Here is a 23,554-nt window from a genome sequence, read left to right as displayed (position 1 = left end):
TCCCGTGATATCACTTTGCAACCCTTCTGCTGCTTTTGTTTCATGATATTCTATTAGTTCGTGATTTTGAAGCCAAATTTTTACATCAATGGATTGACTTTGGTTCTGTATCATGGAAAAAGAAATATATATTTAAAATATAAATAGATATTTAATAAGACAATTTGAAAATTCTTTAATTGAAACTATTTATTATTTTCAGCTAATACCGAAAAAATCGATATTTTACCTCAGCAAATACCGGTGTTACAAAATTGCAAAAATTCTCGAAATACCGGTAGTCGGTATACCGGTATACCGATATTGCAATGATTACTTGCATCTAATGGGAAGATACATTAGACTATTATTTAAAAAAACTGGTATAGTGCACTAATGTCGTTAAATTTGACTAATCAATAGACAAAATTTTCTGAACATGGACCTCCTGCGACCTCCCTTGAGGTGTTCTTGTTTAACACTTCACAAAAATATTTTATTTAAACTTTACCGTATGTCCTAACGCTAACTCGAAAACACTAACATTAATCAACTATTTTTTTTAATTTTTGTCTTCGAAAAGCGTCATATATTCTGACTTCAAAAAACATTTATTTCAATGTATAAAATGATTTTCGAAATGATATAAATTTTTTACAATATGATAACGAAACACTTATACATCCAAAAATATTATTAAAGCTGTAAAAGCTTAGATCGTTAGCCATGATCTCAGACTGTTAATTTTGCTCTAATGTTTAATTTTAGAATGTTAGCCCTTAGATTGTTGTCAGGTTGTTACCCTAAAATAAAATGGAAAGCAGTAACATTAACTTACTAACTATAAGTTTTTTCTTGGAAGATGTTTCATATAATCCGTCTTTCAAAAACATTTAACGCAATGTGTAGAAATAATTTTTGAACTGGAATTAATCGTTCATAAGAAAATAACTATACTGTCATATGAGTGAAAATATTTCACTTAAACTTTTTCTTTTGCCCAAAACATTAACTCAAAAGCAGTAAAGTCAATTAACAAACTATTAGTAATTCGGAAAGAGGCTTCAAATAATTCGACTTTGAAAAATATTTAACTCAACGAATAGAAATGAAGTTTGAATTTAAATAAATCTCTCGTAAGATAATAACTATACGGTCCCATTTCCAAAAATATTTTAACTATGCTTTGATTTTCCAATAATCACAAACTCTAAAGCAGTAATAGTAACTTAAATCATTTTTTCAAATCAAAAAACGAAATTTAATAAACCATGTGAGTTTGCAGAAAACAAGATATAAAGAACAAATTCACAATGCAAACTTCTTGTAATTGTTTCTAAATAACAAAGATCGTCCATTTAAAAATGTTAAGTGGTTAAATTCTAAAGCATGTATATAACCAAACTTCAATGCATTTTTCTTTTCTAGTACTAACCTTTGGCCGGTTCAAATGCACCTATGAAATTTACCATTCAGCGATCACAGTTTTTCATAGAAACATTCCCTTGGTTTAGAATAAACTAATATAATTTCTCACGCTTTCATTTTTCTTTTAAAACTTCTCATGAGGATTTGAGCTGTTTCAGAAAACTTTATGCTTCTATAGACGTACCTAGAATTTCAGAAGATAATACATTATTAATAAATCACTGTTTCCTGCATGGTTCATTCCAGTATTAACATCCTACTGCTCCATTAACAAGACTCTTTCACCGCGATTTCGAAATATTCCCACCATAATTGCATTGTAATAACTCGGAATCTTTAAATTTTATCTTAGTATGGGGATCTTTTTTAACTTTGTCATACTCTTAGTTTGTATCAGATAATTTTTGTGTTTTAGTTTTATAATCAAAGGATGCGGCATGTTTAAGAGTGCGTTACGGGAATTTTAAACTCAATAACAGGAAACAAGGGCCATGTCTCTTCAAAATAATTATTCTTTTAGCAGAGCAAAGTCTTGGTTCAGGAGCTGAATTTCGCATTTAGAATTTTAAGTTCTTTCTGAGATATATAATGCTCTTGTAAATCGTAAATATTCGGATCAGAATTGACGTAAATAATTGTTTATGCTTCTCTTAGATTTCTTACTCTTATTCTGATTTTGTTGAGTGGTTTTAACTTTCGACATGTAATTAATTTTATCTTTTTCAACCATACATATTTTCATACTTAAAAAGAACTAACTCCACTAGAGCACACCAGAAAGAGTTATATTATTTGTTCAGATACGTTATTTTAAGTAAAAGCTCGTAAGGAGCAATTTTACCTATGTTTCAATTTTCAAGCAACCATTTATTCTTTAAGGTAAGTCAAAACTACTGTTCACTTTATTAAAAATATTATGAGGATTTGACTTTTACATTTATTTTCTTTTCTTTTATTTTGTTTTGTTTTATTTATTTTATTTATTTATTTATTTATTTATTTATTGCCCGTAAAAATAAAATTGCGTGACAAGGAGCGGAAGTCCGAATAAGCTAAATTATGCTTGCTTAGTAACCACCTACTTACTTAAACGTTCCCGAAATTATAGTTATTCTGATCAAGAGCAAGTTTATTCAACTCTAAGAGAACAACTCATCAATAGCAAGGTTTACAAGACGTCCGAGTTCCGCTCAGTTCAGTTTTCATACTCCTGTTCGGACTGGTGTCCGGGTTTGAAAATTACATTTGAAAAACGCTGATATATGACTTAATGATTACTCTACTACTTTAATATTATTTCTTCTCTACCAATGTTAGACAATTAGTTTCACATTACTTGATACTAATTACCCTTTTATGATTCACACAAGGCTCCATCGATCATGTAGTAGGATATTCATAAATCTTGAAAGAAAAAATTTGTAAACACAAGTGAGAGTACGAAAGGAGGGTATGAAAAACTATTTTCAAAAAGAAAAATGTTGTTCTTTCTATTTATTTCGGTAGAGAGATCAAAAGTTTACTTCTTTAAATAGTCATATACTTTAGCAAAAAGAGGTGATGATTTTCCTTTAAAAATTTAACTGCATTAAAATGTATTTATTTATTCATGTAAATTTGGAGTTACGAAGTATAATTTTAAGTCTGACACACTTGAACTTAAAATACACCGCCAGCTCAGTTATTCCATCCGAGGACTGAAGTTTCGTACTTTTTAGCACTCATCAACCCGGAATGGGAATCACATGAGCTGGAGGCCCATGTGAAGTGTAGGAATCACATTCTGACTTAGCCCTGGCTTTAGGGCGGTAACTTACTACAAAATACACTTGAACTGGTTTAAAATCATGAATAGGTTTTTGAAATGTAAAACTAATCGAATGTTTTCAAACAAAGTGTAGTCAAAAGTTAACGGTAAATCACTACCTCCTTTCCTCCCCTCCCCCCCCCCTTCTTCACCTCCCATTATGCTGAAGTTGTTCTGATTTTTCCAGAGTAAATTACGGTAGTCCTATCAATAACTTATGGAAAAAGCTAAAATTCGTTTACATGTCCGCAGTATACGATAGCTAAATTTTATAAAAGCTTCATGGTGAAATTTTTTTCCGGAAAATGTTTTGAAGATGTTGTTTTAATTTTTTTCAGAAAAACTACATTCCTGTGAAACACGACAGTTGAATGGGGCTAATATGTTTGCATTTTTCAAAAATTGGGCCATTGAACTTCTAGGTCTTCATATACTTCCAAAATTTAAAAAAAAGCACGTTATTTTTCTAAGAATGGATTCCTCTTTTTGCATGTGCTGTTTTTGATATTCCGTAGATAACAAGACAAGATTGATGATACGATAGATGCAGGCACACACAAGCATTTGAAATAGCTTGTGCTCCTTAGAATATTAAATTTTCACGCGGAGAAAAGATATATTTCAAACAGAATTGGAAGAAAACTTTCAGACTTGAAAGTTAATTTTTTTTAAACCAAATGCAATAAAAGAGAGTTTATGTCTTTCTACTTTTCCCATGGAGGATTACATGGTATTGTTGCCATCAGCACATTTTAATGTTTTTGTAGAATTTTAAACAGAAAGTATATTTTTACATTCGTTTTGTCTCTTACGGATATAGTTCATATAAACTTAGATCATTTGATAAAAGCATGAGAAAGGGGGGCACATCTGAACTTTTTTTCCTCTCTGCTTCTGAAAAAAATTACCAATTTCTCCAGAGCAAAAATGTCTACACGTCTGAACAAAATGTCTTTACATCCGAAAGCTCATAAGTTTGAATTGAAAAGGGGTTCCCTGGAAACTCCGAAACCGTGTATTCAGTTATGGGTCATTCCATACAGATTCAACGGATGAATGCGCTCGACCATTTTCAATTTTTTTGAAACTCATATCCCAAAAAGATGCATATGAATGATGTTTAAAACCACTTTTATTTTTTTCTAACCTTAACCCTTGATTTTTTAGAGGTCATCAAAAGTCATTTTCGTAGTCAAAAATGGGACTTTTAGACCTTTGCATTTTGGCCAAAATCTATTTGAATTACATTTATGGCAGTTAATTTTACGCTTTGATGTGAAAGTGCATATGATGATAGTCTTACATGCTGAGTTACGTGGCTGTAACTTAATAGTTAAAATAATGGCAACAGGTTAAAGTTCAAGGTCAAATGTAAAAATTTTACTCATTTCAAAGGGGAATAACTCGCGTAGGGGACGGAAACACAAAATGAAATACGGCAAAAACTAATCACTGGAACTATGCCAATAAGAATATGTAACTGCTTCTGTGTGTTTTTTCACCCTTTACAGATTACAGCGTCTCAAAAATCGGAAAAATGACAAAAATGACGTTTTTAGACACCTGTAAACCAAAAGGTAATGAAATTAAAAATAAAATTTCTTGGCCAATTAAATATTCTATTCAAGTACTATACAAGTTCTATGTATTGTTTAGTGTATTTGGTTTGTAAAAAAGATACAGGTCTTTGAAATTGAGCACTTTTACTAGTTAATTCACACACTAAAACAGAAATAAAAAGGGAAAACTTCATTGCACCTTCTTAAATTACGTAAATTGTGCTCTATATAATATATTATACTAAAAAAACATATTGTAAGTATATAAAAAAATTATTTAATTTGAAAACTTAGAAATATTTGAGCATGAATGAGTAGTTCATACTTGATTTACAGCTTAAATAGTTAATTTATAGACTATACTGATAATCTACACACAAACACGCACAAATTTTTCATGTATACAAACATATTCATTAACTTATGTAACTGCACATTAACTTATGTAACTTGCCTAAACACATTCAAAAACATTATCTACATAGTTGAAAGGAAAAAACAGTGCGTTTTTCATTTCTTGCGTCCGTGCAGTTTTAAGAAAATGTTCTCACACAGTAGTACTATAGTTCTGATGGTGACACAGTACGTGGCGTATACTTTACTTAAATACACAACAAAAATAGAAAGAACTTTGTTAATTTATGTAATCACGAAACGGATGTCAACTTGAGAGCTGAATGGCATTTCTATGCAATATCACATGGTAATGGACAATGTAAGGGAATCAGAGGAACCGTGTAAAGAATTGATGCTACTAAGACTAGCTGGCAAGGAGAACTACTAGAAGTCACATTTTAATTCCTACACAAATGTATACCTTCTGCATTTTTGCTACTAAACATTGTATGTATTCTTGTGCTCACTCCATATATTAAACTGCACTGTTAAAACCAGGAGTGCCACAGGGGTAAAGAATTTCACCTTAGGGTGAAAAAAACGGAGCCTCAGGGTGCAACATAGGCTAGGAAGTGTCGTTAAGGTGCTTTTGGTTCCTCAGTGGGTTAACGACGTTAACAAAAGTGCTAAAAGACCATTCAATAGGAGAGCGACTCCTTGCGCATGCGCTCTGACTTATCGTCCAACGACAACTTCAGTTTGAATGGCGAACGAAGGAAGTTGCAATGAAATTTACGTTCACATTGAATGAAGTACAAAACTGAAAATTTCGTGGATTAATCTTCAAAATCTCGCGTAAGTAAAGGCATTTGATCATATTGTAGCTCTTAGAGCTTTCGAACATATTTAAAGTGATTAAAGTATGTTGACACCTGCTTATTGTTCCGTTTACCTTATTAAACATTTAATATCTTGCTATTTATATCCTGCAAAACTGTTACCTAAAACTATCTATCAGTACTATCTTGAACAACAACAACATTAAAAATAAAAACGTTTAAATCAGCTGATAATTGAATAGCTAATTCGGGAATAAAACTGCATCGACGCGAGCAGCCTATATACCAATGTCTATTTCTTCTCAATGAAATAACTACGTAAACGAACAGAGCAGCAAAGGTGGAGGAAAAAAAACGCGTGAAAAGAAATCTTTCTCACTCAATGTTTGACTCATGAGTTTCACATCGTGTTTTGATTAACGTATTTTTCTTAGGCGTTATTGCATGAAGCGAATGTAGTTATCTACTAGTTGTTATTTTTAATCTGACGGAAAACTTGACATTAGAAGGAAGGGTTTTTAAATTAGTATTTATCTTGTACGCAAAAGGATACTCAAATATAGAATCTTATAATAAGTATTGATATGTTACGCTCGATTAAAATTTTAAACGTTTTTGAAACGCTTTTATTTTCCTATGATTCTAATCTAATGTTACCTAATATTTCTGGTTGCTCCGGCAAATGATTGATAAATTCTTTCCCTGTTCATTTTCGGTACGGATTATGCAGTAAAAGTTGTCAACAACATATTAATTACTGAGCAATCCAAGTGTGAATATAAGAAAGTTAGTGCACGAATAGACAAATTAAAGTCATGAACACTTTTAAACTATGTTCGAAAGTTGAAATGTGATCAGATGCCTTCATATATATAAATCAAAATAAATAAAACACAATTGTATTCAAAAACGCACACAACACGGGGGAAGAGGGGGAATCCTTATAGGAAGCAATAAAGGTGCCATTTTTCTCACCTAGGGTATACCATCTTTCACCTACGGTGCACGTTGAGTGAAGGGAGCCAGTTTTTCACCCTTGCTAAGGGTGACATTTCGGCTCTCTATCGGGTGCCGCTGGTGAACAAGCGTTTCACCCCTGACAGGTGCCAAACGCAACCTGTAGTTTTAACACTGTAGCTGAAAATATGCTGCAAGAAAGGTTTGACTATGCAAATAAACTTCCCTACACAACAGCTAATCATTGCTTTATGCCACCCTATTTAAATATTATCACAGTAATATCATTGTCCCTTATCAATAGGTATGAAGAATAGTGTGTTACTAAAAAGACAATCAATAGAAGATGCCCATTATTGTCAAAAAGGTTATTACAAAGCTTGTGTTGATCACTAAATTTAGAGCCCCTGTCATTGTCTTGGTCCTGGTTCAGTTTCAAAGTATCAAATTATGAATGTGCATTGGTAATGCATTCCAAAACGTCATATACTTGAGTCACCATTACAACTATAGGTCTACTAGATGAGTTCATTTTTTCAAAACTACACTCGAACAAAAAATAAAAAATGCACTTTTTAAAATTTAAATTTTGTATATATAATGTTTTTGCATATGTTTAAGGCAATTTGGATCTGTTAATGTACAGAGCGTATGTTTGTATGCATTGAAACTTTGTGTGTGTAGATTATCAGTCTAGTCTAAGCTGTCAATCAAATCTGAACTACTCATTCATGTCCAAATATTTCTAAGTTATCAAATCAAAATAATTATTTTTATACTTAAAATATGTTTCTTTAGTACATTATATAGAGCACAATTTACGTAATTTAAGAAGGTGCAATGAGGTTTTCACTTTTTTTCTGTTTTAGTCTGTGAATTAACTAGTAAAAGTGCTCAATTTCAAAGACCTGTATCTTTTTTACAAACGAAATACATAAAACAATACATAGAACATGTATAGTACTTGAATTGAATATTTAATTCGCCAAGAAATTTTATTTTTAATTTCATCCCCTTTTGGTTTACAGGGGTCTAAAAACGTCATTTTTGTCATTTTTCCGATTTTTGAGAAGCTGTAATCTGTAAAGGGTGAAAAAACACACAGAAACAGTTACATATTCTTATTGGCATATTTCCAGTGATTAGCCCTACCAAAAGACCAGGCGGGATGTGATTTCCAAGGCGGGAAAAAATGAATAAACTAGGTGCATATAAACTTCGTTAAAGTGTCTATAGTTATGTAATCAATAAAGAATTTGCTTTTAAAACAGTCTTGGTCTAATAATTTGGCCAGCACTGTATGTCCCCTATAGGAGTCACGTTTTAATAATTGAACATGCCTAGGGTATATATGAACGAGTTCAATAAAGAAGTCAGGCAATAATCTTCTTTTTAAGGAAAATCTCTTTAATGTAAAATAGACACATACATACATACCAATTACAGTGAAGGGTTTGTAGCATATGTGAATTTAAATTGTACTGTAATGAGTTAAAAAGAAAATATTTTTTACTGACAGCTAAATTTTTTAATTAGGTTTTTTTTCTGATCTGCGCAGTTTGTTGAAAAATAATGTAACAAATTATTCAAAATAAATTCTATATTCTGAATCTTATTTCTTTGATATTTTTATTAGGTTTTATTATGAAAGCTTTGCCTGAGTTGAGTATGACAAACCTTTTAATCGTTGCCAAAATCAAAAATGAAAATTAGCAAATTTAAAGCTACTATTAATTATTAAATTGATTGCAAGGTTGAAATAAAGCAACCATAGATTTGTGGATTTTGGGCTTTTGAAACTTTCCAAATTATGCAAATTTTTGAGTTCTTTCTTTAATCAATTCATCAGTTTAAAAGCGTTTTTAAAAGCTATTTCCCACCATATACTTTTTTAATATAATTCCGTAGGCAGAAATTAGCCACTCATGGTAGCCCTCAAAACAAAAGTTAGTTTTTGTGGACAATTAAAATTAATGTAATAATGCCTAGAGAAAGCAAACTTCAGTACAAAAACCTTTCAGGGTTATAATCTATGATCAATTCTTGCTTGAATTCAGGTGATTTATGAATCAAGGCCTTAAATGTTGACTTTCCCGTGAGGTTAAGAAACCCATCGCTGCCAAGATCTCCAGATCTTCTCATTAAGTTAATTAAAATCGTGCGATTTTGTGTGAACAATGCATATCAAGTCGTGAGTTTTGTGAGGAGCGTGGCTATTAAAAATATATTAGCATAACTTTGTAAATTCCGTATCTAAATACGTTATGCTTGTCAGGGCAGGCTTAGGTATGATGATCGAGCAGTAGGCTAAACAAGATGGATTTCTATCCGCATCGGCTTTGCTCTTAGGCTTAATCTTTAATTATATCTTTATGAAAATTAAAATGAAACGTTAATCTGATACAGATAGCTTTAGGCAATCGAATGCCATTTCAAGAACCATCAAAAAAGGAGTGTTGAACCTAAAGCAGCGAAAGTTAATTTTATACAGGCGTATATAAGAGACTGAGAGGATAAAATCTCGAATCCAGTATGATGAATTTATAGTATATTGCATGTCAAGTACTAAATAATCTAAAAGAGATAAAGCATAAAATTATTATGTAGTAAATTTATTTCTATTGTTAAACTTTCGCCTCAAATCAAAATAGATGTCTCTAACATATATTATATGTATTTTATGTACCAAAACTTTTATGTGCATAGAAGTATTAAGTTCAATAAAAAATCAATTTAAAATAAAGTTTTAGAAAATCATCAAAAGCTTTAACCAAAAATAAGCAATGCTTCAATTCAAGAAATGTAATTTAACCTCGTCATTCCAGGTATACCCAATAGTATTCAGTGATAAAAATTCGCTAAAACTCCTTCAATCGATACATTTCAGAAAGGGCATAAGTCACATTTTTTACAAAATTGAGTTCCATATTTGTATGTAGAGAAATCGACTCGATTAGTGTAGCAGGGAATGTAATCCTTGTACAACAAAGCACTTTATTTAGGGGTTACATTTTTCGTTCAGTGCAGAAAGGACATAAGTTCCGGAATTTTTCCCTTTCTGCATAAACGCGAATGAAGGAGTAGTAAGGTCGCAATGTAAATATATGGCAAGATCATAGAGGAACTAGATTTTTAGCGTAATGAAGTAAAAACAAGTAACTCCTTTGATCCAGCATTCTTACGGTAATGGTAGGTTCGTCAGTTATTGGAATTTGAAATCACGGAATCGGAATGAAAAATTCGCCAATTTCTCAGTTATTTTATTAACATCACTCTAGAAACTGCGAAGAAACTATACGCTTTCAGCGAGATATACGCTGGTCAAAATAAGAACAACACTGCAGTAGACTTTTTCTAGAAATAACGCTGAAGAAATTTAACAAGATTGCTGATGATTTCCCTGTCAGAGGACATTCGTTTGTCCTTTGCGACAGGGATTTTGGAATAGTAAACGAATGTTAAACAGATATGACAAATTATTACTATGTGAAATTCAATCTCTTATAAGAAAATTATTCTCTCTTATTACTCTGAAATTACATTAAGATTCACAGTCAAATCCGTTGAAAACAATGAAATCTGTAAGTGCTAATGCTAAAACAGGTGCTTTTCATTTTTTAAGAAGTCTTTTTCCTCAAATTGAGAGTTTGGAAAAAGATTCTACTGGTCGACCAATATTTTCAATTATCAACATTCATGATGTTTAAATCTTCGATAGAACATCAAAGGAACGGTTTCAAGCTAGTTATTTTACAGACGGTTTTCAAGAGAATATTGCAAAGTAACGTTTGTCGGTTGCACTACCTTTGCCAATATTGAGTATAAAAGGAAATTTTTCATATTGTAGGAAGAAATAACAGATATCAATATGGGTATTCAGTGCAATTTCGAACACAGTCATATTAATATGTAGGGGAAAGTGTTGTACCTTGAGACACTTTTCATATTTTAATTTTTAACGTCGATTATTTGAATCAAATTTAAAATCTAAAAGTCACATTAAAATACACAACATACTTCTATGCAATATATTTTTTAAAATTCAGACAGTTTGAAAATAAAATATTGCCAGCCATTTAAAATAAGAGTTACAAGTTGTCACAAGATATAACATCCTATTGTACTTCGGGACACATCCAGTTGTACTATGGAAAAGTTTTCACGATTCAAGAAACAGCCATATACTTGAACCAATTTTGCACCAGAAAACAAAAAAACAAAAAAAATATTTTTTTCATGGTAGTGATTTAAATTATGAATAATTTATTATGAATTATGAATAATGATTTATGAATTATTATCTAACATTGAATGTGTTTAAAAGACTGCATAAGATTAGAACATAGTTCCACGTTCCTAAGCATATCTTAATTATTAAGAACCATGCTTATGTTGCACTTTGAACGTGTCCTAAGATACAAAATGTTTGACTGCCTCAAGGTACAATCACCACGTTGTTTAAGAAAAACCAAAATGATGGTCAATCAGGGTGCACTATCATTATTTTCCCATAAGCAAAATATTTAAAGTACTACTAATTTATTACAAAATAAAATTCAGTTGATTAAATTTACGAATAAAAAGACAGGAAATGAATTTAAAGTAAAGAAAATATTTACTTTGGAGTCATGAAATTTTCTTTCTCTCACAAAATCGTCAATTTTACTCATTTGATGCTGATTTTTACTATGGCACCATTTAGTGGTGAAGATTACTATTAGAGATCACGAAAACATGGCTGCTAAAAATAGATTCTTAGACATTAGCAGTGTCCCAAGGTACAACACTCTCCCCTACATCAAACTTAAAACACATAGTACACAAAACTGGGCAAGAGAAGAATAGAAAAAGATTTCCATGAAGAATGTATTTAATGAATATGAATATAATTTTATACACATGTGAAACTTTTGTTTTTTTTCCCTCAGTTTGTGAGTGTTTGTATCCCCCCCCCCCCCCCAGACTTTATCATTTTACAAAAACAAGACGAGAGAAAGAAGAAAATACAAGACGTATTTTATTTTGATAATGAATTTATGAATACGGACTTCACTAATTATTTTTTGTCACTTTGTAATATTATTTTTTGTTATCATAATTCAAATTGAAACAAATATGTTTCATATTTTCATCACTCTAAACTAGTCTTTCAGGATAATTATTGCAGAAAGGGCATAAGTTCAAATTAAAAAAAAAATAATAATTAATTTCAGTGACGAAATGAAACGTAATTTAAGGTGATCCTACTTGTGACTAAATTAGTCATAAACATTTTCGTAGAATTTAATTCATTTCTGAATGAAATGATCACTTTTTATTGATTCCTGAAAAGTTGCATTAGTTGGACTAATACCCTTTCTGAAAAAATAGATTCATTTCGAACTAGTGAACTAACTCTGTTCAAAAACTATAGTTTCATCATCATCATGTAACTGACAGAATAGGTTACATTTCCAACCTAGCTTTGATTTTATAACTACTTTCATAATTTTCTGCATTTTTCTTGAAGGCCTTTCACAAAAAAGAAAATTTTAAATTTTCTACAGAATTTTCTGCGTGCTTTCATTTCTTAGCAGAGGATTGAACTAATGTTTATAAAAGTTCATTCACATAAAAATGTCAGCACCATTTTCATAGACAAAAATATTTTTTGAAGTTTCAGTCGCCAAAATATGCAATGAACATAATTGTAAGCATTGATGAGTTCTGCGATTTCCAAGGAGAGAAAATCACAGAAAGGAAATCATGTAAATTGATGACAAAAGAAAAAAAAAATCAGCTTATTTTCAACAGTAGCAGTTATGGTACTTTTTTTACCAGTGTCTTGACAGTCGTTGTGAAACTTGACTTGAGTTTCCAAGCATCATGATCTTTGTTTTAAAATGTAGCTTACTTATCTATTTATTTAATTATTTTTTCTGGCTGTAAAGGAGTCAGGTTTAAGGGTTCTCATATTTATAAAAACTTTTTTTTTTAATTGATCCGGTCATTTACATGCCTTCCGTCGTTCTCTTAGTTGTTCTATCTTTACTTTGCGAGTTTTATGTCTTCATAAGTAAACAATTATTATGTGATGAGAAATTTTAGCGTCAATCTTATTTTATTGTTTGTCATCGATTGTGCGTCTGATTTTTTCTATCACCGAAAGTCATTTCAATCAGCAACACTTTAATGAAATAATTGAACTTTTATAGTTAAAATCTGCTGTATTTAAAAAGGCGTAAATGTTACAGAAAGGATCTGGACTTGAAATAAAAAAATAAGTAAAGAAATGTACTATTGCTTCACTCCTATTTCATAGAAGACTTAGAACAACTTAGGGGGGGGGGACCTTCATAATAACAATACTAAACATTGTAGTATAAATGTCAAAAAAAAAAAAAAAAAAATCTGAACTTGAAAAAAGAAAAAAACTGCACTATGGCTGCAATTCCAATTTCATAAAAGACTTTTAAAAATTTGAAGGGGGGGGGGGACTTTAATTGTGACAACTTGACAACTCTAAACATTGTAGCTTTAATATCAAAGAAAATATCTGAAGTTAAAAGGAAAAAATAAAATTTTACTATTATTTCATTCCCATTTCATAGAAGACTTAGATCAACTTGAGGGGGGGATTACTCTCATTATAGTAGTACTAAACATTGTAGCGTAGATGCCAAAAGAAAAAGGCTCTGAACTTGAAAGAAAAAAATTAAAAAACTGTGCTATTACTTCATTCCTAAAAAAAAAACCTTTCCCGGCAATACTACTCAATGTAACGTAATCACCAACAAAGGATATGAACTTCAAAGAAAAAATTAAAAACCGCACTATTTCTTTTTTTCCTATTTCATAACAAATTAAAGAGTGCCGATCCCAGACCAAACACTTGTTGCTATTTAAAAACACACATTCGCCAAAATTTACCATTGGCGACACCCTTCGACAGGAAACTAAAGCTACCTGGTTACTCGGCAACCCCATAAGTAGAAACCGCGCGAGTTCATTTTTTTTCTCTGTGCTCGATCTTCGCATCTGTCTATAATATGGAGTTGAGGAACTCAAAAAGAGTTCGATGCTTGTTGAAGATGGAGAACTAGTTACTAAGACAACATCCAACGAAGACGGTTTGCTTGCTTCCCATCAAGTGGTTTTTCTCCTCGTTCTAAACGTGTGGTCACACTTCTTTCCAAGAGCATTGTACGCTGAGGACGTTTAGGAATATACGGCAGCGAATCGGCGAACACAAAGCGTGCAATGACCAGGTAGGATAGTTCGTTTGAATTTTCGTTTTTTTTTTGTTCTGGCCGCTTATATTTTTTTGAAGTGTAACAGCTTAATGTTGTTTCATTGTTGATTTTTTACATCAAATGCTCATTTTTGACTTGTTTGTAGTATGTGACGTGATATTTCTCAGAATTGGAAATTGGCTTTGCTAGTGAAATTAATAGGAGTTTTTAATTTACTTTTCTCTTCCCAATGTAGTAACACCTACAATTTATATCTGATATATTAAATTATTACTTATGTCGCTTGTTTTATATTTAACACAATGTTTCTCAGAATCGGATGTCCACTGCGTTCGTAAAATTAAAAGGATATTTTATGTTGCTGCTTTTCCCCTATGAGAAAAAACTTGTAATTTGTCTTTGATACATTAAATTATTATACTTAGATTTTTCATGTTCGACTTAGTTGTAAGCAGTAATTTACAAAATTCTCCCGAAAGTATGTGAAGTTAAAAAAAAAAAGTAAATAGTGCAAGTATACTGTACGTTTTCGTTAGGATACAGGTTGGTTTCTTCTAACGGAGTACCACTTGGAGAAAATCAGTTTTCGTATTTTTTTTTTATTTTTTTTTTAAATTTATTGCGCATTATTAAAAACATTTCGTTTCGTTGATAAGTTAAAGAAAAATTTGGTACCTCTCTAGAAATTCTGGAAAATATACTCATAATATTTAATTTTGTAAAATACATTTTCTCAAAATCACATTACCCTTTTATTTTAGAAGCATTATGTGAAAATAATCATACTACTTGTTCCATTTATTAATCTTTAGTTACAGATTAGAAAATCTTCTTTAGTATTTGCTTTGCAAAGTAAATGAAATACGAAACATTTAGATACGTCGAAACATTATTTTCCAATTATTTGATTATCAAAAATGTCATCTCAAACACATAATTTCGGGGATGCGTGAACAAAATGTTTACATATAAAGCTGTTTGCTTATTCAGTTAGGTCTTATTTATTATGTGAAACATTTAATTTTCTGAAACGTACCTTTTTTTCATCACAGCAATGTTCCCAATGAGTTTTATAAAAAAGTTTCGATGCATAGTTTTTATTATATATATTTCCTATATGTCATCTTTCTAGAACTTAGACAAATTTACAAGAAAAGAAAATTTACGCTTCAACAATATAATTTGATATACTGTGTATTGTTCTGAAAAGTAAGAGGAATCTTTATCTGATTTTAATAGCTAATTTTTACACCTTTTTTAAAATATAAATATGTATTTTTTGCCCAATGCAATTTCCGTAAAGAATCTAATGATGTCCAGTAAGAATAAACACATTCTTATGAATAAAAATATTACTATATTTACAGGTAACGTTTCTAAAGTTGACAAATTTAGCAAAATCAAACATATTTTACAATGTTGATACACGGTTGTCAGCGTTCAAACCTAGCCCAAAACTCCAACTTTGATTGTTACGAATTTAAACTGTTAAATAGTTACGAAAAACTAAAATTATTTTACAAATCTTAAACTCCTATAGTAGGTTCATTGATAGAACGTTTAAAATCTTTAAGTTTGTATCGTAATAATTAACTGCGAACCTGGATTTAGTAGCTGGTCAATTGTTTTTATATGACTTAGCGACTTCTATTGAGCACCGGCAAAAGGTGCAAATGAATCGGCAAAAGGTGCCGTGTGATTTGTAATGAATTAGAAGACTTTTAACCGAAGTATTCTTGTGTTCTATTCTAATATTTACAAAAATGGATAAACCGAATATTTTTCCGAATTTGAAATATTACTCGTAACAGAACAAGACTTCATTTTATTCCACTTGAATATTTGTTTGTAAAACAACTGTCTGTTGCTATGGCAACTTACTGCGAAGACAGAAGACCTATTTGAATGTTTTGCCTCGTTCTGAAAAATTGCGAGTACACATAACGCGTGATTTTACGTGGATTTAAAATACATATTTTAAATAAAAAACTACTTTATAATTCGTGATTTCCACAGTAAAATACATAAAATGTACATCAATGGAACAAGGTAAAAACTTTTTATAACTTAAATTTTAGTAAGCATTATAAAATTCAACTTAAAATGTCAATAATTGATGAAACTGAATTGCAGATTTTTTATACAGAAAACCATAATCAGACAAAAATATAAAACCTTACATACGATTTCGTATAGAGCGATAATTAGTTCTTACATAGCTTCGAGTTATCGAGTTAGCGATGATTTAAAAATAATATTGATTCACACGTTATGAAATGTTTATTTTAAGAATAATATTGATATCAATATGAATACTTGATTGAATATTTATTCAAACCTAAATATTCGAAACGTTGAAATTAGCAATGAAACATTACACTATATAAAGCAACTACAATAGAAAATTGTGCGACCGGGATTTTTAAAAACACATCTTAAACGAACGCATCGTAATAAAATGTTTCCTTTTGGTAAATAAGATTAGTATTTGCACGCAAACAATAAAAATGTTTAAAACAAATCAACGGAATGTTAAAGGACTTTCACCACATGCGTCACAGTAAAATGTAAACATTTCAATACGTTTTTAGAATAATTTTCCTGAAAAATGAACATTTATTTGAATGATTCAACATACAGTTATTTTTCCTCTTTTGATAAAACCTATTTGCACAAACATGTTAGAAAACTAAACATGTTTTCAATAACATTTATAAAATAAAACTTGTGACGCATTTTGATATTTCTTTCATAATTTAAAAAAAACACTAAAATTTAAAAATTTCAATCTAGAAGTTTTCTACTAATACTCCATCTATTTGTGAAATATTAGCTTTTCAAATCGCTTTTCAGTTATAAAACAATTATATTCTTGATTGTTTCTTAATTTTTGCTAATATCGGTTTTTGTGTACTGAAGGCTATATTTTGAGACTTCTGTTAAAATAAATGCTTTTTTTTTTTAGCAAATTTCATAAAAACACAAAAAAGTTTTCAATTTATCTTCCTAAAGCGACCTTGAATTTTCCTACAGTTTCTTGAATTTATCTGAAGCGCCTAGAAAGAACGGGAAGGGGGGGGGGGGTATTCCAAAGTAACGTGTGTGGTTTTTTTTTTTTTTAGTTCTTCTTCGTTATTTCAAAAACTGAAGAATCGGTAAATATTATCTTATTTTACGCCTTTTTAAAAGCAATTGCATACATGATATAATTATTTTCAGTTTTTTATAACTATGACAACTAAAAACTGAAATTTGTGCATATGTAACAAGTTTTATAACATAAATAATCAATTATGAAAGCTGAAAATAATTATATCGTAGGTGTACTTGTTTTATTAAAGGACGTAAAACAAGATAATCCTAAGCGATGCTTGATTTTTTAATGCTGAGTTAATGAAAAGAACTTTGAATCGAAAAAAATGCGTACAAATGAGGCAGTGAGAAGCAAAGGGATGTAAGTGGACGTATTCAAATTTTGAGTAAAACTCGTTTAAAGAAAAGGTCCTAGGTAGGCTTGCATTGAAAAGTTTTTCTAAATCATGCTGTATAACAGTACTTACCAGGTTTACTAGAACTATATCCTGCCCCAAGACAGAGGAGGAGTTCCCCTTTCAGTACTGGTTATCTCCCAATTTTTAATTTTTTTCGCTTACATCCCTTTGCTTCTCACTGCTACAAATGTCATACACCTATCGGTGGAATTGGCCAGAGGTGTAAGCGCAAAAATTAAAAATTTGCAGGTAACCAATACAAATGTTTGAAGAACCTCTCCTGTGTTTTGGAGCAAGAGATGGTACTAATAGCCCTTTTAGGAATAGACGCCCATATGGGGGGGGGGGGGTGTCAACTGGGGTTTCAACTCCCCCCCCCCCCGCTTAGAAATTAGAATTTCCTTACTTTTAAAACTTTTTTCTTTGCAAAATGGTAAAAACACTTCTTGTCCAGCCGTTAATGAATAATTTATTAAAAATGTCAAATTTTACTAACTCTAACCTGTACTGAAATCGGCTTCCATGAGGAGAATATCCTGCTAAACCATAAGGAAAATATCTGAGTTCAACACCCCCCCCCCCCCTCCTTAAAATTTTGCATATGTTCGCTTGTAGGTGGTGCTACATAACATGATTTAGAAAAACTTATGGAAGAAAAGCAGCCTATGACTTAAACTTTGCACACGTTTTACTCTAAATTAAAAAAAGTTCACTTGCATCCCTCTGCTCCTCACTGTCTCGTCTTTATTTAGTATCCTTTGTGCAGAGAAGTAAATAATTTGCATAGTCATTAAATGAGAAGTTTTCAAAACCATTCTTAAATAATCAACGAAGCATTCCCCCTTGTGACATTCAAATGAAAAGATAAACTTTTTTTCCATTTCTGAACAATTAAGGTTTTTTTTTCACGACTTTCGTTTCACGCTTAATAAAATTCCCAAGGCCGTTTTCGTTTACATTTTCCTTCGCATATCGCAGCGATTCATCGAAGTTTCGCTAGACGATATTCAGCAAACAATGCAGTTTTTTCTTTTTGTATTTCTTTCTTTATTTTCTTAATTTTTTGTTTTCTGTACAGGAAAACCAAGATCTGTTGATAAAAGTGTTTACTATTATTATTATTATTGTTGTTCTGTTTACCCAGCATTGTTTGAAACAATGATCCATGTGTGAAACATAACGGCATCATAATAGCACAAGACAACTCTTTTTTTTTTTTTTTTAATTTTTTAAAGTCATCTAAGCGAGCGTTTCTCTGCCTTTTCTGGCCAACGAATCAGTAAAATTTCAAACAAAAATGCTGGAAGTAAATATTTTTCTTTTTTACTTTCTTTTTTTCTGTAAAACTTTACGAGAAATTAAAAAACGTACTGAAAGATTATTTTGTCATTTATTTATAACAATATTTAAGCGTATAGACAATCACGTATTTATCTTATTATCTATGAATGAATAAACCTTGGAAAAATCACGGAGTAGTATAAAACAATCACAAAATTCAATTCAAATGAAAGAAAAAGAAACGCTGTATTTAATAAATAACAACTGTGTGCACACTTTAATGTTGCAAACCTTCAAATATAATGCTACATTGTTTTAGATCCATAAAAATATGGCATTAACGTTAAAAATATCGCACAAAATTCATTATTGCTATTATGTAAAATCAAGAATTTTTATCACCATTTAAAATCACGAATCAAGCTGACGCCTGAGGATCTGTCAAAGTTCTCCGCGAACCGATGGCGGTTTGAATTTAAATTCATCCTTATGAAGCTTTTAGCTAAAATTTATTTACAAAGATACAGATATGCTTATGATTTTTATGAGACTATCAGCTTTACTTTATAATAAAATATTATCATTTATTCCATACTTTTGTTACTTCTCTTTCTAACTGAAACTTTTTTTATTAGTATTATTATTATTTAACATTTTAATCTTCTTATTAAAGAGCTGAAATTCAGTCAAAGAAGGAGAATTACTGAATACCTTTGAAGGAAAGCGTTTCTTTTTTTCTTTTTTTTTCTTTTTCTTTTTTTCTTTTTTTTTTTTTTTTACCCTTCAATTTTGAAATTTCTTTTTAATACATTCAGTTTAATAAACCGATTATTTTATTTCTTGAAAGTGCGGTTATTATAGTTCAATTTTGTTTTATGAACAATAAACATGAAAAACGAAACTCGACTTTAGTCGCACTAAAATTTGCTAATTGAGAAAAATGATTTTAATAACGGAAAGTTTGAAGTGTCTACTACGATAAGTAAGATAAGAAAATTGAGATGGCATTGATTGCTATTAAAATGGTGTTATTTTTTTATTAATTAATTTATTACATAAATAACTTCTTTATTAATGCATTTATTTCATTTTATTTGTTTTTTGTACAATTTTTATCTTCGATATTTTCTTCTTTTCTTTAAACCAAATAATATGAAGTCAAATCAACAAAACTTTCTGAAACGTTGCTGTTAATTTCTTTATGGGTTTTCTTTTTAGGTGAAAACCTATATCAACTGTAAGACTAATATGCTTGTGTACAAGATAGGAGCTTGATTTAACAATTTCCTTTGCAAAAATGTTTTATAGATAAGTTATAGTTCATTCTATACTTGTAAAAAACAGGGCTGCAGAGTCGACGTAGGACTGAATTTGAGGTAAAGGAGTCAGAGTCTGAGTCAGTCATTTTCGCTCCAAGTTCGCAACTCTGCCAGCGTTTGCCCAGTCGGAGTCGGACTGATTTTGGGGTAAAAGAGTCGGAGGCTCTAAAGCTCCTAGATTCGGAGTCGAAGCTGGAGTCGGTAATTTTTCCTCCGACTCCGCAGCCCTGATAAAAAGCCGAGTGCTGAGACTTATGAAAAAGTGGAAATCATAAAAAGGGAAGAATTTCTTTCAAAATAGACATATCTTCGTGAAATTGGCAATTTTCGAAAAAATATATGTATGGAAAACAAAAATCTTTATTTTATACTCCCTGGAGAAAAAAAAGAAGAAATTGTTCAATGTTGCATGGCTTTGATGCAAAAAAATCTTTTAATCGAATAATAGTTTTGAAAATCATTACTTAAAAAACCGGCTCTTGCCGTAAAGTTGAAAATGTATTAACGTCTAACGCCTAGAGCGGCGTAAATGGGTTACACAATTGAAAATGATTTTTGTTATGAACGTAGAAGGAAAATATTTTGGAAGGAATGAAAATGAATAACGGTAACGACTTGTGTACTTGAGTATTGTTTTCTTTTGATTTTCTTTTCTTTTTCTCTTTCAATTTGAATAATCTTCGTACTTGTTATTATTATAGTATGACGCTATGTACCCTGAGAAACGATAACTATGAGCAATTATTTCTTAAACAACTGAAGTAAGAATTCCTTATATCAATGATATTTAAATGAATTCATTTAGAATAGGTTTAGAATAGATTTTATAAAGAATAAAAATTTGAAAGACACTGAAATTAATGAAAAAGTAAGATTACATTTAGAAACACGGGCTTGGTTGGTATACGCCCAAAATGTCGCGGGCCAAAATGTCGCGGCCAAAATGTCGCCGTCCCAAAATGTCGCCGGTCCAAAATGTCGCCGGTCCAAAATGTCGCCGTCCCAAAATGTCGCCGGTCCAAAATGTCGCTGTCCCAAAATGTCGCCAGTCCAAAATGTCGCCGTCCCAAAATGTCGCCGGTCCAAAATGTCGCCGGCCCAAAATGTCGCCGGCCCAAAATGTCGCCGGTCCAAAATGTCGCCAGTCCAAAATGTCGCCGGCCCAAAATTCGCTAGTTCAATTGGTACGAAAAAATTTAAATGTACGTCGATGCTTTTCAGCATAAAAGTTGCGAAAGAATATTAATTGCCTTTCAAAGTAAGTTATTTCAAAAATTCCAAACGTTTTCTCCTGTCTTAATTCGTAAGCATCAGATTAATTCCAGAAAATTAATAGTTTTCAGAAAAACATACGTTTTTCTAAAAACATACGTTTTTCTGTATACTATTAAGAACGTAAACATGCGAAAGGCTGCTGCAACGGATTTCTCTTTCTCGTTTAATCTGATTAATAATAATACTCAAGATGTAAAGCAAAGGATCAAGATGTAACGCAAGGATTCAGATAAAAAATTGGTATGGAAGTAAAACTAAACTGTTCTAAAGGCGAATGAAAGAATAGTGAGGCGCTATGTGAATATGGCAAGAGAATAGACGGCTTGTATTTTTTGGCGTAATGAAGTAAAAACAAATAACTCCCTTCACTCTAGCATATTATTACCTTAGCGACAAGTCAGTAATTTAGGGGATCAGGCGGAATGGCCCCCGACTTTGAATTTTTTTTTTATATATACAAGTGGAAGTGCTTTTTATAGCAATCCTATGAAATTTGCATTGGTTATATGCCCGTTATCCTCCCTCTCCCCTTTCACTAGAAAAATTCGAAATCACGGGCCAGGGTGGAAATCAAGTAGAAAGGTATCTTAATGAAATTTAATTTTCTCATAGATTTTTTAACATCACCCTAAGAACTGTAAAAAAAAAAAAAAAAAAAAAAAAAAAAAAACTGTACGTTTTCAGTGAGATATACGTTGGTTAACGTAAGATCAAAACTGTTCTGAGACTTTTTCTGGAAATGAAACTGAAGAAGTTTAACAAGACTGCTCGAGACCTTCCTCTGAGAGGACATTTGTATGTCCTTTGCGACCGGGATTTTGGGACAGTAAAACAAATGTTTAACAGAGATGACAGATTATTGCCGTGGAAACTCTGTCTTATGAGTAAAATTCTGAAATTACGTCGAAATCTTCACCGTCAAATCTTTTGAAATCAATGAAACCCGTAATTGCTAAAACAGGTGTCTTTCACTCAGATTTTTGAAAACGACTCTACGCGATGACAAATATTTTCAATTCTCAACATTCATGAAATTTATATATTCGATAGAACATCAAGGGGGACAATTTCAGAACAGCTATTTTATTACAGGTTTTCAAGAGGATACTTTCATGCTTGCGAAGTAGCGCTTGTCAGCTGAATCACATTTTCCAATTTTAAATAGAAAAGAAAAAATTTCACAATGTAGGGTGAAATAACTGATATCAATGAGATTATTCAGATCAATTTTGACCTAGACTTATTTTTAAAATGAGTTTCAAAAAGTAATAGTTCTAGCTCAATATAGCTTGGTAATTCAGAAAGAAAAGAATACTGATAATAATAATAATAAACAAATAAGTTTCCCCCTCTCAGAAAAAAATGCTGTTTTAATTATTGAATTTTTACTACGCAAATTGTATAAGAATGCAAACTCAGTTTTTATTTAACACCCACGCTAGTTAAAGTGCTACAAAAATGAGAGGAATACACGGCTAATTTAGATTTTATTGATATCTTGCTCAACCTCTCATATTTAAATTCAGTATATTTTTCATTGTTTATTTAATTACACTGACTCACGTAAACGATTACGAAACTCAACTTAGAACGAAAATAAGGCTTGTTTTCGTTTAATTTCACTTGCATACTACATTTTTGTATGAATCCTCGCATTACTTCTTGAGATATAGCAGTCACATAAAACGATTTAAAATATTCGGTGATCCATCCTTTTGGGGATGACTGAAGCCAAAAATAAATGAGCAACTCGCCCTTTAAGATATACCTGTAGACCAAATTTTGTCTTAACCCTTGTACAGTAGACCCTCGTTTTACGCGGGTGTTATGTTCCACGGAAATGCTGCGTAAATCGAAACCGCGTAAATTGAGACCTAATATCAAAAATAGGGAATGGGTTCAAAATAGGGATTAGGTTCCGTAGATAAAAAAATACTTCATTCTAGTGATGATTAATTGTATGAAAAGTTTAATGTGTACTTATATCGATTTTTATGCATAATATGCATAAAGAAAACAAACTAATTTCGTGTTCTGTTTATGAAGAAGAG

At 31.1% G+C, this 23,554-nt stretch overlaps 1 protein-coding gene across 1 annotated transcript in view; it reads left to right on the top strand.

Moving 5' to 3' along the window:
* The first annotated feature begins 14,016 nt into the window (after positions 1-14,016).
* LOC129225850 (cadherin-23-like) overlaps positions 14,017-23,554 on the top strand; it is a 252,851-nt gene continuing 243,313 nt past the window's right edge. The window contains exon 1 of the mRNA XM_054860371.1: positions 14,017-14,152. The gene's annotated coding sequence lies outside the window, so the exon portion shown is untranslated. The remainder of the gene's footprint in view (positions 14,153-23,554) is intronic.

Source organism: Uloborus diversus, chromosome 7, assembly GCF_026930045.1.
Source record: "Uloborus diversus isolate 005 chromosome 7, Udiv.v.3.1, whole genome shotgun sequence".
Classification (NCBI taxonomy): Eukaryota; Metazoa; Arthropoda; class Arachnida; order Araneae; family Uloboridae; genus Uloborus; species Uloborus diversus.
The sequence above is the reverse complement of the archived record's forward strand: the minus strand, read 5'-3'. Positions and strand labels throughout refer to the sequence as shown.